Source organism: Pelodiscus sinensis, chromosome 3 (genome assembly GCF_049634645.1).
Source record: "Pelodiscus sinensis isolate JC-2024 chromosome 3, ASM4963464v1, whole genome shotgun sequence".
NCBI classification, from domain to species: Eukaryota; Metazoa; Chordata; order Testudines; family Trionychidae; genus Pelodiscus; species Pelodiscus sinensis.
In genome coordinates, this window is record NC_134713.1 from 125,008,225 (window position 1) to 125,022,506 (window position 14,282).

A 14,282-nucleotide genomic window follows, 5' to 3' on the forward strand; every position below is an offset into this window, starting at 1 on the left:
ACCTGCTCTTAAAAGCCTCCACAGTCAGGAGTTGTGATTATTCAGGGCTCAGCTCCACCAAAGTTTGGGACCAGGTCTCTCCCTCAGCCCCACCTGCCATCTTTGCATGCCTTCCCTGGAGCATCTCCTCACTCTGCCTGCCTGCACCATAGGTGGCTGCTATGCCACTACACATTGCGCTTCCTCGCCAGCTGCTGTTGTTGCTGGCAAAAACAAAGGAAGCAGAGGGTGTGCATGTTTTGGCAGGGCCACTACCCTGCTCCACAGAGTCTAGAAGGTGACCCCAAGGGGGCTTTCTGGAATCTGGACCTGAGCAGTGGGGGCTTGGGTGAGTGTGAGACTTGTGACACCCTGCACACACACACTCCTGTTAGACTTTGTAAAACTTATCCAAACTTATTGGATCTTCAAAACTGGGTTAGACCTTTGGCAAAAAAAAATACTGTAAAACTCCAAGGCTGTGTCTAGACTCGCAAGTTTTTCCGCAAAAGCAACTGCTTTTGCGGAAAAACTTGCCAGCTGTCTACACTGGCCGCTTGAATTTCCGCAAGAACACTGACTTCCTACTGTCTGAAATCAGTGCTTCTTGCAGAAATACTATGCTGCTCCCATTTGGGAAAAGTCCTTTTGCACAAAGCTTTTGTGCAAAAGGGCCAATGTAGACAGCTCAGATTTGTTTTGCGCAAAAAAACCCTGATCGCGAAAATAGCGATCGGGGCTTTTTTGTGCAAAAGCGCGTCTAGATTGGCACAGATGCTTTTCCGCAAAAAGTGCTTTTGCGGAAAAGCGTCCATGCCAATCTAGATGCTCTTTTCCGCAAATGCTTTTAACGGAAATTTTTTCCGTTAAAAGCATTTGCGGAAAATCATGCCATTCTAGATGTAGCCCAATAGCCTGGCATCCAATTGTACGGAACTCCAGATAGTCCGGCACCAAAATGGCAAGATCCTAATGAGTGAGCTTCGGCAAAAAACGAGTCACAAGGCAGCAGCGGCAGCAGCTGAACCGAGCGAAAAGGGTAAAAAAAGGGTTAAAAAAACTAAAACATTACAGTATACTGTATACAGTATGTACAATAAAAAGGGTTAAAACATTTTATATACAGTATATACTGTATGCAGTATATATACACCCCTTTTATGGTACCTCCTGAAAGTCTGTCATATCCGATAATCCGGCACCACGTAGGTCCCAAAGGTTCTGGATTATCGGAAGTCTACTGTAATAATAAAACAAGTTTTACTTCTTCCCTAAAGTTTTATAAAACTCTGGAGTTTATTGAAAAGTCTGTTTTGTTCATGCTGCAACTCTTCTAAATCTAAGATGAGACTGAGACAAACTTAACCATAAACCACATACTATTCAGATTACTATGACCTCTGCCATAATTTTGATTAGATTGTTATACAATATATAACAATAATGTATAAATAAGGACAACAAAAGAAAGTGGGTATTTGTATAAATGAGGCTGATCAAGTCAGTGGAAGTGGCTCATTCACAGCAGTTGATGTGGAAATATGGATATCAAGAGGCGGGAAATTGGGTAAATCGTTAAGCAGTTAAGATGATAGTATTGAATGTGCAAATGAATTCTAGTTCAGCTGTCTCCCTTTGTAACTGAGTTTTGATATTCTTTTATAGGATGGCTACTTTCAAATCCATTACTGAAGGTCCAGGGAGGTTAAAGTGTTCCCCTACAGGTTTATGTGTGTTACCATTCCTGATGTCTGATTTGTGTTCCTTTATCCTTTGGCATAGAGACTGTCCAGTTTGGCCAATACTGCAGAGGGTTATTACTGGCACTTGATGACATATATCACTGTAGTGGATGTGCAGTATCATTTCATGATCACTTTCACCCAAGCTACCTTCCACCTTCAGAACCTCAGCTAGTTCCTCCCAGTTCCCTGGTCTACACTAGGGAATTATTTTGAAATAACTCCCCTTATTTCGAAAAAACAAGAGGAGCGTCCACACTACCAAGCCAGTCATTTCAAAATAAGGGGCTATTATTCTGAAATAACTCCTGCTTTCCACGAGAAATAATCCCTATTTCAAAATAGTTATTTTGAAATAGCGGTGGTGTGGACGCTCCACTTCTGCTATTTTCAAATAACTACTCCCCAGAGTAATTCAAAATAATTACTTCCCAGTGCTTCCTGGGGCTCTAAGCTGAGGTAGCACATCCACATTAAGGGAGCCTGTCTCCGACTAATTTTGAGGCTTCCCTATAGTGTGGACACACTATTTGAAAATAGTTATTTCAGGAGTTATTATTTCAAAATAAGTTATTTTGAATGATTTCCTAGTGTAGACATGCCGGCTACATCTAGACTGGCCCCTAATTCCGGAAAAGTCATGCAAAGCAGGTAAGTCAGAATAGGGAAATCCGCGGGGGATTTAAATATCCCCCACGGGATTTAAATAAACATGTCCGCCGCTTTTTTTCCGGCTTGGGGAAAAGCCAGAAAAGAGCGTCTAGACTGGCGCGATCCTCTGGAATAAAGCCCTTTTCTGGAGGATCTCTTATTCCTACTTGAAAGTAGAGATCCTCCGGAAAAGGGCTTTATTCTGGAGGATCGCGCCAGTCTAGACGCTCTTTTCCGGCTTTTCCCCAAGCCGGAAAAAAAGCGGTGGACATGTTTATTTAAATCCCACGGGGGATATTTAAATCCCCCGCGGATTTCCCTATTCTGACTTACCTGCTTTGTGTGACTTTTCCGGAATTAGGGGCCAGTCTAGACGTAGCCGCCCTGTTTGTCAGAATCAAATCCAGAATAACTTCTCTCCAAGTATTTTCTCCATCTTTTGTAATAAAACAATAGTCTCCAAGTAATTCCAAGAACTTCCTGAGTAATCTTCACCTTGCTGTGCTATTTTCCCCAACAAATGTCTGAGTAGTTGAAGTCCTCTGTTAACATCTAGTCATGTCTTTTGGATTATTTTATTTGTTTTTTTAAAAAGCATTTCTTCCTTGTTAGGTTGTTTATAGTAGACATGGACCACATCATCACCCTTATTTTGTACCTCTTTTATCCTTAGCTGGAGACTTTCAAGAGGTCTGCCTCTCACTTCAATCTCAATTTCAATGTGTATAAATTGTATTCATTGTGATTGTACAAGACAATATCTCCTCCCTTATCTCTCCGCCCCCACCTTACTTCTGAACAAGCTGTACCCGTTAATACTAATATTCCAGTCATGTGAATTATCCCACCAAGTTTCTATGATGTCATAGTTATGATTACTTACTAGTATTTCCAGTTCTTCCTATTTATTCCCTACACTTCTTGCATTAGTATATAGATATCTGAAACATTTATTATACTTCATCTCTATGTTCTCTGGGGTCTCCCCTTTCTCTCTGATATGATTGCCCACAATCCCCTCAGTTTCTGACCCTTCACCCAGGTCTCCGTATTTTGGACTAAGCTATGAGCTTTTGTCTCCTCCCCTCTTCCATAGTTTAAAACCCTGCCTCACTAGGTTAGTCAGCTTGTATTCAGAGACACTCTTCCTCGACAGATGGACCCCATCTCTGCTCAGCAGTCATCCATCTTGCGACAAGATCCTATGTGCAAGGAAACCAAAGCCCTCTTGGTCACACCATCCATACTGTGATTTATTTACCTCCAAAATGGCTCTGGCCAGGCCCCCATTCTCGACTGTAAGGACTGATGCAAATATCACCTGCATTTCCTGAGCATCAGCCTCAGTCCCAATCACTTTTGATCTGCTCAGGGTCATATCTTGCAGTATCATAAACAAGCAGCATAAGGCAGTAATAAGAGGGCTAGATGGTCCTCAGCAATCCTTCCATAATGTCTCAGACACAGACCCCTGGCAGGCAGCATACCTCTTGGGATGCCAGGTCAGACATGCAGATGGATAAAAATATAATAGCATATAATAAAGCTAATGCCATATGGTAATAGGTTCAGAATAGCTTTTTAATTATTGTAATTATAATAAAGCACAAGCAGATGTTCAGCCAATCAAATCATTCCATTAACTGAACATTCACATATGTCTTTTCTAGGACTACATAGAGAAGACACTGCCTGAAGCAACATTAATAAATAGTTTCATCGTTACAGTGGAAGATTCTTTACATTAAAAAAAAACCCAATCCCTAAAAGGGGGAGTATTTCCTTAGAAATCACTGAAGCTTCAGAAAATGAAGCTGTTTCCTAAGCAGGCTCTGTAATAAAACTTCTCATCGCTGTACGGTGACATCCATCTACATACAGACCTCAAAGTGCTTGACAAACACCAATTAGCTCAGCTTTGTAACATATCGTAGCCCACAGACTCAACTGAGGTAAAAGATTCTGCCATTTCTATGCCGTCTGAAACTATTTTCAAAATTATCACAGTAACATTATCAGCAGTCAACAAATGGTGCTAGGCCTGCTACTGTTACAAGTGAGCTTCTACTAAATGACTCAGCAGCTAGCCCTTGAAGAAATGGTGATTATCATCTGTGGAGCAGTTAGAATGGTGTGCATCTCACAAGTAAGCTTTTTTTGGCCTGTGTGTACCAGCACTAGTAAGAAATTATTCATAGGTAGGACTTCAGGGTATACCCATACAAAAAAAACAAAGCAGGACATGATGTCACCAGCCTTAATTTTTGTCTGCCTTTTAGACTGTAAACTCCTCAAGGCAATGATTGGTTTTGTGTCTTTTGCAGACCAGAGCATCACAGGCTCTGCTCACAAAATAAAGCAAAAACGAATAACGTACTTGACAGAAGTAAAGTTTTATCCCCAATACAGACATGAGGAAACACAGATATGACTTCCCAAGAGCCTATCCCAATGAGAAATAAAGCATGGCTGAGCCAGGAGTATAATTCAGTCCTAACCATCTGAACCATAAACCTGATTCCTAGAGTTGAGTCTAAACCATAAGGCTACCTCTCCACACCCACCAACTGTTTCCCCCTACATTATGTTCTTGACTAGAACTAAATGGAGCTGCTCATATTTGTTTTCACTTTGCTGTCTTTTTACTCATATATATGTAGAGCTTTTATACAGCATGATTCCAAAGCACATTGCAAGCCATAAGAAAAAAGAGATTGTTGCTTGCTAAGTACACCAGGGCTATGTCTACACTAGCAGGTCCTTGTGCAAGAACTCTTGTGCAAGAACACGTCCACACTGCCATGTGCTTTTGTGCAAGAGCGTCCATGGCAGTGTGGACGCTCTCTTGCGCAAGAAAGCTCTGATGGCCATTTTAGCCATAGGGCTTTTCTTGTACAAGAAACCTCTGCCGGGCGTCCAAACTGCCCTCTTGCGCAAGAGAGCTTACACTTGTTAGAAAAGAGTGTAGCTCTTGCGCAAGAAGCCCTCTCTTCCCACGCTTTACTGTAAATCTTCTTGTGCAAGAGTGGGCAGACAGTGTGGATGCTCTGCGGAAGAACAGCTGTTCTTGCGCAAGAACCCGCCAGTGTAGACATAGCCCAGAGGTTCCTTAAAATACATCGAAATATACAGTGAATAAAGACCAAGGACTACCCATACATATTTCCTCCTCAACCCACAACTTGAACCACCTTAATGAAGGTTGTGGGGAGGAAGAGGAGCTTTGCAGAGTGCTCAGAAAGATAAGGGTATGTCTACACAGCAACATTATTTTGAAATAACTTAGTCCGTGTCTACATAGCAGGCAGTTATTTCAAAATAATTTTGAAATACTGTCAAGCTGGAGGACTCCTTACTCTGCCTCCTGTAACCCTCATTGTACAAGGAATAAGGAAGTCGGAGGAACAGTGCGCTATCGAAATAAGTGCTGTGTAGAGGCTCCGAATTTTGAAATAAGCTATTTCGAAATAAGCTGTGCAATTGATATAGCTCATTTTGTGTAGCTTATTTTGAGTTAAGCCCTGCTGTGTAGACACACTCTAACACTCCATTACAGTCTTTAGGAAAGGAGTAACAAATTTGTCTGGCAAAGATTAACTGAGTGTCATTTTGGATATACCTTGGTGTAAACAAGTGCAGAATTTGGCTGTAGATCAAATACCCATATGCACACCTCATTTAAATCCAACATCAGTGGGGTTTAACCACAAGTGGAACTCAGCCCCGTGGGTTCTGAATAGGTCATATGCACTGTTTCAACACAGACAAATATTCTCGATTGCCTCATAGTCACTGAATCCATAGCCTTTGCGAAGACGTTTTGTTAAACTGAACTATATGAAACTGTTCATTATGATTGATTTTCTAATGAAAGTTTGTGGGCCTGATCCAATGTCACAGATACTGCAGAAGTGTGTAATACTAGTTTAACCCCATTGATTTCAGTGTCATTCCCCCTGGTTTACACCAGCATATGTTAGAGGAAGAGCTGGCCTTTTGTTCCTAGGATCTGAGAATACACTCCCGTCAGGACTGGATTTGAGCAATGGCTACATGCAAAAATAATCCGGTGCCTGCTTTAAATTACCAAGATACAAACATTCCTCCCTGCTGAATGGAGCGGAAGGGGGGAAAGAGGAACAATAGCTTTGTACCATGTGGAAGCTCCTCTGTTAACATTGCATAGATAAGGCTCTGTACCACTTCAACAGCAGGCAGGTTTTCCAGCAGAAGTTAATGCTGCTTGCAGCTGAATTAGCTGCACTTGACTGGGTTCTGCCGCCTCCGGTAGCATACTGCTGGGCAGTAGTGGGGAAGACTCTGGCAGCCTAGATGTTAAATGGGCCATGCTATCATTGGTTGGAAGGAGTAAGGAGGATCAAAGAGATACACAGCATGGTTCCCAAAGGAGTCACAGATTTGTAGAGCACAAAGGCTTCACAAGTCATGAGAGAGATAGCTCCCACAGCCTTTGCTCAGCCACAAACCTCTTCCCTCCTTAGGAAGGCTGTCAGGAGCCTCATGTATCCGTTCAGTTTCAGGCAATTTTTCCCTCCCTACTCATCTAAAGGTGAGCAGCAATTAGCAACAGAGACACGAGAAACAGTAGATATCTAAATATTTTCGGTGGACCAGTAGATACCTGGGTACTGTCGGGAAGTTTGTCAGTCTTTTGGCTAGAAAAGCAAATAAAAGCTGGATAAAGAGATCTGTGCATTTTTCTTACTTCCACAAAGGATCTTGGAAGATCTTACACTTCAGTGAGAAGACGAGCATGTAAAGCAGGAAAGGTTGAGAAAATACAACTGCAAACTGACTGTTGTCACTCTCCTTCACGGTTCATTCTGATTTGTTCATCTGATCTGGAGACAACCTCCGACAAGAGGTAAAAACCTTTTAAGTGTGTTTCTTACTAAATACAGTGCACTCAATCATCCACACTGCCTATTGCCTCCTTCCTCACCTTGCACCTCCCATGCATGAGAGAGAACACAACAGACTGGAAAAGGGAAGACCTGTCACAGAAGAGGTGGAGAATGGAGTTAAGTCGTCTACTAATGAAACAAAACAAATCTCAAAGACAACCCAGAGCATGAAAACTGCCAGATCAGAGACATATGAGTTTTCAGGGCTCCAAGAGGAAAAAAAGTTACCTGCATTGTGTCTGCTTTCTTAGCAGTGTCATCAAACTATTTAAGGAGGGAAGGGGGAGTGAGTGGTAGCTTTAATGTGCATATGGTGGAGGACAGGGCAAGCTAATACTCAGATGGGAATAGTGACTAGAACACAGGAATCAAATTGCGTGCCAACAGAACACACAAGTCAGAAATGTGAGAAGCATCTTTTCTGCCATCCCAGAGAGCAGTCAGCCTGTGGTACTGTACAGGCTTTGCATCAAGACCTATAGTAATGGTGACTATGCACAGGACATTTCTAGATCTGTATTAATTTTGCCCAGGAAAGGTGTCAGGCTGACAGACGTCCATTTTATCCACACCTGAGCAGTGCCAACGCAAGCTGTTCCGTAGCACCTAGGCATCATGCTGCAGCCCACTTCTGGAAGCAGCTCTCCACAGGAGCCTAGTTCCATTTTGAAGCTCATTCATTCCTTGAGCTCCTCCTCTCCTCCATGACAGATGAAACAACAATGCCAGTTGTGGAGGAGCTTGAAGTAAGGAGGGGAAAAAAGCAGATATCCCTCTTTACTCCTCTTTCTGGGCTCGAGATTTTAAGGTGTTAAATTCTGATCTAGAAAGATAGCAAATATACAATTCCAGGAAATTATCACGTATCAGACAGGATTATTCCTAATTACTTCAGCTATACATGGAAAAGTCACAAAACTGGCATTTGGATTTCTGTTACAGACTTCTTCATTTCTAATTTAATACTGGAAGAAAAATTAATCAGAACAATAGTCTAAGCAGTTTCCTGACAGCTCCAAATCTGTCCTCATGCGAGGAATCCTGCCTGAGGCTAAACACAGATAACAAGCTGTGACAGTTCTTGTAACAACTTTTAATTTTTTCATACTCAAAACTGTTAAGTGAATGTTTTCTGTGAATTCATGCCATGCTCTGGACTGACTGCTCATGAGCTATTTTTTGCAAACATTCCTTCTAGTAATCATTCCGTGCAGTTTGACATAGGAGCTACAATATCTGACAGATCACCTAACGCTTGATCACCTGAATGATCTAAACTATAACTACTTCTAGCCAAAATAAAATTGTGGGGTTTTTTTCATGAAAAATTTCTCACTTACTGGGCATATAAATCTTAAAGGCTCAACCATTTGTTTTCTGTCTTTATTCAAAAAACATACCAAAAATCTATTGGCATGAATGTTTAAAAAAAAAAACAACTAAAAAAGACTTTACTTCAAGTGTAATTCTATTACAAATCACTGAACTATGACGAATAATTTTTTCTCGCTATTCGCACAGCTCTAATTCTTAGGCATTTGTAGCCAATAATAACTCAGTAGGTTCTAAGGATTTTAATTAAATCATGGGCAATAGAATCAGATAACCATTGCTTTAGTTGCTAGATGAAAACATTATGCAAAGCACAAATCTAATAACCTTACCGTGCCGTTATTTTAAATATCGTTATACAGAACATTTATTTTTCTAGCCATAACAACAGAGAGTTGGGGCCCAGTTCCAACCGGATGTGCGCAAATGCAGTTCCATTGGAATAAAGGACATTGTACTCACACAGCCCACTACTGAATTTGGCCCTTTCTGCAGTCAACCAAAGATGACAGATGAAACGTCGTGCTAATGTGATATAATTAAAAGACTGACTGGAGGTACATCAGACAGCTGTCAAAACACAGCTCAGAGACAATATTTAAGCATCTTTTATCAGTGTTTATTCATTCTGACTTCATAATGGAAGAGAAAAGCTCATGTTCAAGTATGCACATGAAGAAATTGATAGTTGGGAAGCCAGGTGGGTAAATAAGAATACGTGCTATGTCACGCTATGGAGGACTATTCTAGGTGGGTAGTTAATATGTATGATACACTGAGCTGGCATGTATCAGCACCCAATTCTGAGGCATTTGAAATAATATGCATCACAAATTAGGTCCCCAATTTTCTTGACCCTTTCACTGGTGAGGCACAGAAGCCTTAACCAGCTCCCATTGATTTTAGCTGCAGCTGTGCGTGCTCAGCATTTCTACAATTTCCTATGGTCTCAAGTTGGAAACCCAGAAAATGAGAAACACACAGTTAGTGACCACCTGTGATGTTAGCTTTGAGGGAGCTGCCCAGCATTGCATAGGGGCTCTGAAACAGAGTGTACTTCTTCAGGCAGCACTCAACTTCCTAACCAGATTGTCCTTTCTGTTCCTGCAACACCCTGCCTCCTCCCTCCACTCCTTCCAGCTTCAGGAACAAAGGCAGCAGCAGTCCTAGGGACAGCAGTCCCTTTTACAGTACAACTTGGATTCACCCCCAAAGCATGGTTTATCCTGGGCACTGAACAAGACAGGTGGAAAAAACAGTATGTGCTCATTTAATTAAAGACTTGTGCTTTATACATTAGGATACAGAGGGCATGCACAATTGTGCAGTTTCTTGACTACTAAACACTTGACTTTGCAACCTTAATAATGCTCTTTTAAAATAGTTTATGGGGTGTGTAAAGTACGCTACAGAAAGAATCTGCGCTACAGCTTTTTAGCATAAATTTGGTCATTTTTGGTCTATAATATTCAGAGCTGTCCTCCATGAACTCAGTTGTACAAGTCTTACTTATGGGAGTAACCCTGCTGAAGCCAAACACATAGCCAAAAGGGGAAAAAAACCCTCAGAGCACGAGCCAAAACTACTGATTCACATAAACGTGTGTAGGAGCAGGTCATAATTTGATGTCATTGACCACTATTCTCATTTTCTCCTAGTAACAACCGGCACTTGGCGAAATGTAAATGCTCTGTGGAATTTTTTTGAAAAAAGTAGAGCTGAGCCAGATTTATTTGTTTGCTGCCAATGAAAACACCAACACAGGAGGCCACGCTTTAAAAAGAAAATATCTATCAGTGCCTGGATGTGTGTTATCTTTTAGAATGCACATTAGATGTTCCTGCTTGCTGTGCTCAGTTTAAGATACTGTTGTCATCAATAATTTACACACTGCACCCTGCTTGATCCTTAACCTAATGCACCATGTTGCCCCTATTTTCATCAACAATCATAAAGAGACCATTTTTCTAGGTGAGTTTGTCCTTGCCCACACTCTACTTTCAGACTTGGGTTGCCAAGAAGAGTCATTCTAGATCCCTCTCCCCACTTCATCCAGTTTGAGGGGAGGGATCTAGCTGTAATGTGATCTTGGACAACCAAGTCCAATACATGAATCATGCCAAAAATCTCTTTGAAAGACTGACTTCACACTGGCCTTACCTGTTTAAAGCATTACATACATAAGAACGGCCCTACTGGGTCAGACCAAAGGTCCATCTAGCCCAGTATTCTGTCTGCCAACAGTGGCCAGCACCAGTGCCCCAGAGAGGGTGGACCGAAAACAGTGATCAAGCAATTTGTCTCCTGCCATCCCTCTCCAGCCTCTGACAAACAGAGGCCAGCGTATTGTACCTCTTGCACTTATGGAACTGGTGGATCCTTAGTCACTCTGGAAAATTACATTCCAGCTTTGCAGAGAGATTTTTGAGTGGAAAAAAGTTTGGTGGCCTCACAAAGCAAGGCTCAAGAAGAAACTGTTATGTTATGTTCCCCAACCTGTCAACACATATTTCAGAATTTCTGTTTCTTTACTGAGCCAGGACTCAATCTAGTCTTCTCTAAATGTGGCTCAGACGCAGGATGTAAATGGGATATTGTAGGACTAATTCTACCCTCATACCTGCGGTAGTTCATTTTACACGGATGTAGCTCTGTCTCAGGTGGAAGCAAGAGCAGACTCAGAACTGATAGAGGGGCTCCTTTATTCACGTTGGGGTATATTTTGAAAGTGTTCCATACACAGGATTCTCACTCAAATTGGTGAGAGTTCTGTGTGACTTGCTTGCAGGATTAAGTCCTTAGTTACTTTTGAAAAAATAGGCCCGAGTGACTAATAGTTGAATGCCCAAATTGAGGAACTTTAAAATTGCCAAGAAGCTACTCAGAAATAGGCTAGCCAGGTGTCTGGTTTTCAAATACCCAGTCAAAAAGGGATCTCCAAAGGCCTCCCAAGCCTGGTGAAAATGAGGGAGGGAGGGAAGGAGGGACGGAGGGAGGAAGGAAGGAAGGAAGGAAGGAAGGAAGGGGAGAGCTAGCAATAGAGGGAGGGAGGGAGGGATTTAACAAGATGGGGCCTCAGAAGGGCTGGGGCAAAGGTGTTGGATTTTATTCATTCAGGGTATGTCTACACTACCCCGCTAGTTCGAACTAGGAGGGTAACGTAGGCATACCGCACTTGCAAATGAAGCCCGGGATTTGAATTTCCCGGGCTTCATTTCCATAAGCCGGGCGCCGCCATTTTTTAATCCCGGCTAGTTCGAACCCCGTGCCGCGCGGCTACACGCGGCACGGAGTAGCTAGTTCGGATTAGGCTTCCTAATCCGAACTAGCTGTACTCCTCATTCCACGAACTTCCTAATCCGAACTAGCTGTATTCCTCAGGGTATGTCTACACTGCAAAGTTAATTCGGAATAACAGCTGTTATTCCGAATTAACTTCCATAGCGTCTACACAAGCAAACCACAATTTCAAATTAAATTCGAAATAGCGGGGTGCTTAATTCGAGTTTGGTAAACCTCATTCTACGAGGAGTAACGCCAAACTCGAATTAGCTAATTCGGAATAAGCGCTGTGTAGACGCTTATTCCGAATTAGCTGGCTTCCAGCCTTCCCAATTTCCCCTGGTAGCCACTCTGGGCTAAACCAGGCAAACTCTTCTCCGTCCCCCCAGTCCCAGAGCCCTGAAAGGGGCAGACTCTGGCCACAGAGTGGCCCCAAAACATGAGCCAGCAAGCCACTGGCAGCCATCCATCCACTGCACCCTAGGAGCAGTCTGCCAGCTCCCAGGAGCCTGCCAGGGCCCAGAGAAAGTGGGCGTCTTCCTGGTCCAGGGTGGAGATCAGGGTGGACCATACTCAGGTTTGGGTGGGATGCCCCCAACATCCATGATCTCTGCACTAGACAGAGGATTGCAGCCGTCTGTGGCATGATAGCTGCCAGCCTGGCCACCAAAGGCCACATGTGAACCCGAGCAGGTTTGCATGAAAATCAAGTTGGTCCGACGAGACCCCCAACCCTGAGCTTCTCCTCCCCCTGCCCCCCCTTCCAGCTCCCTCCTCCCAGATTTCCCCCTCCCCTCTCCCACTCTCATTCCCACCCCAGTTTTGGTCAATAAAGAGAGCTTGTTTTTGGCAAGAAATGTGTTTTTATTTGACATCAGGAAGGGGGGTTAGGGAGGGGTAAGTGGAAGGAGGGAGGAATGAGGCACAAGCCCCCAGTGGGGCAGACCAGGGAGGCTCTTAGTGCTCCTCACAGTGGAAGCTCTCCTGCAGGGCCTCCTGGATACTGACAGCCCCCTGATGGACCTCCCGGATGGCAGCCAGCAGAAAGTGCAGCCATGCTCACAGAAACACGTCCACGAGAAGCACCAGAGTGTCCAGGGGCGGCTCCGTCTCCGTGTTCTAGAGTGCTGTGGTGTCCCGAGTGAGGGCAATCAGAGCATGCAGAGACACAAATGTTTTGCTGTCCCTCATTGAGGCAGGCAAGCAAGCAGGGACACCTGAGAACCAGCTGCCCAGGGGGCGGGGTCCCCTTAAGCACAGGCGTCAGATAGCCTCAGGCAGCAGCCACACACAGACACTCCTGACCTGATGCCCTGCCTGACCTGGTTCTGGCTGGCCTTAAATCTGAGTGTGCGTTTAGTCAGTGTGGATGCAGTATTTCAAATTAGCAAAATGCTAATTCGAACTGCATTTTGTGTGTAGATGCGTTAATTCGAATGATCTTAATTCGAATTAACTATTTCGAATTAAGATAACTCGAATTAATGCTGTAGTGTAGATATACCCTCAGAAAGTTGGCAGCCCAAGTCTGAGAGTTTGCCCTTACAAATGGTCTCATGCTGGGCAAATATAAGTTAAGGCCACCACAATCACTAGGCACAAATGTTTTGCCAGTGGTTCTTGAAATTTTCACCCACAGTAACAGCAACCATATCCTTTCAGAGGAAAATATTTTAGATTGGGGGGATACATGTAAGCAGGGGCTGAACTGCAGCCCCTGCTTACATACAAAAATTATGAATGAAATTAAAGTCTCAATAAGAGCACTCTTCTAACAAACCTGCAGGAACTCTGCCTCATGCTATGCAACTGCAGAATTTATAAGGGGCAGTACAGTGCACTTAAAAAAAGTAAATCCAAATAGTTACTGGTTATACATTCTTTTCTTCTCCACAGAGGGGGACATCTAAACCAATGTTAGTGACAAGGACAAGCACAGCCAATGCTATCAAACTAGCCCACGAGTTTCAAAACTAAGAACCTAACATCAGGTTTCTTAATCCATATGTAGGCTCCTGCTAGCTTTTCATAAGCATCAAATGGGATGGCCACAATCTTGGGTGAAACCCCAAGAACTGACCCAAAGACTTACAGAGCATAAGTTGCTGCAGCAGCTCAAACTAGACAACCAAGGCTTGGTAGGTGGGGCTGCAGCATATTTATACTCTGCAAATCAAGGATAAATGTGGCCCTGTGGCACATTCACAATACGGTTATATTCTCAGCAACTCGCACTGGCTCAATGCTTTTACTGTTATATAAATCAGTGCAAAATGAATAACTTAATATGTGGACATGTATGGGAGCAGTTAAGGTTAGCCTCCTAACTTATGTTCCTTAGTTCGTTAAGAATCCATAAGGCGCATGGAGA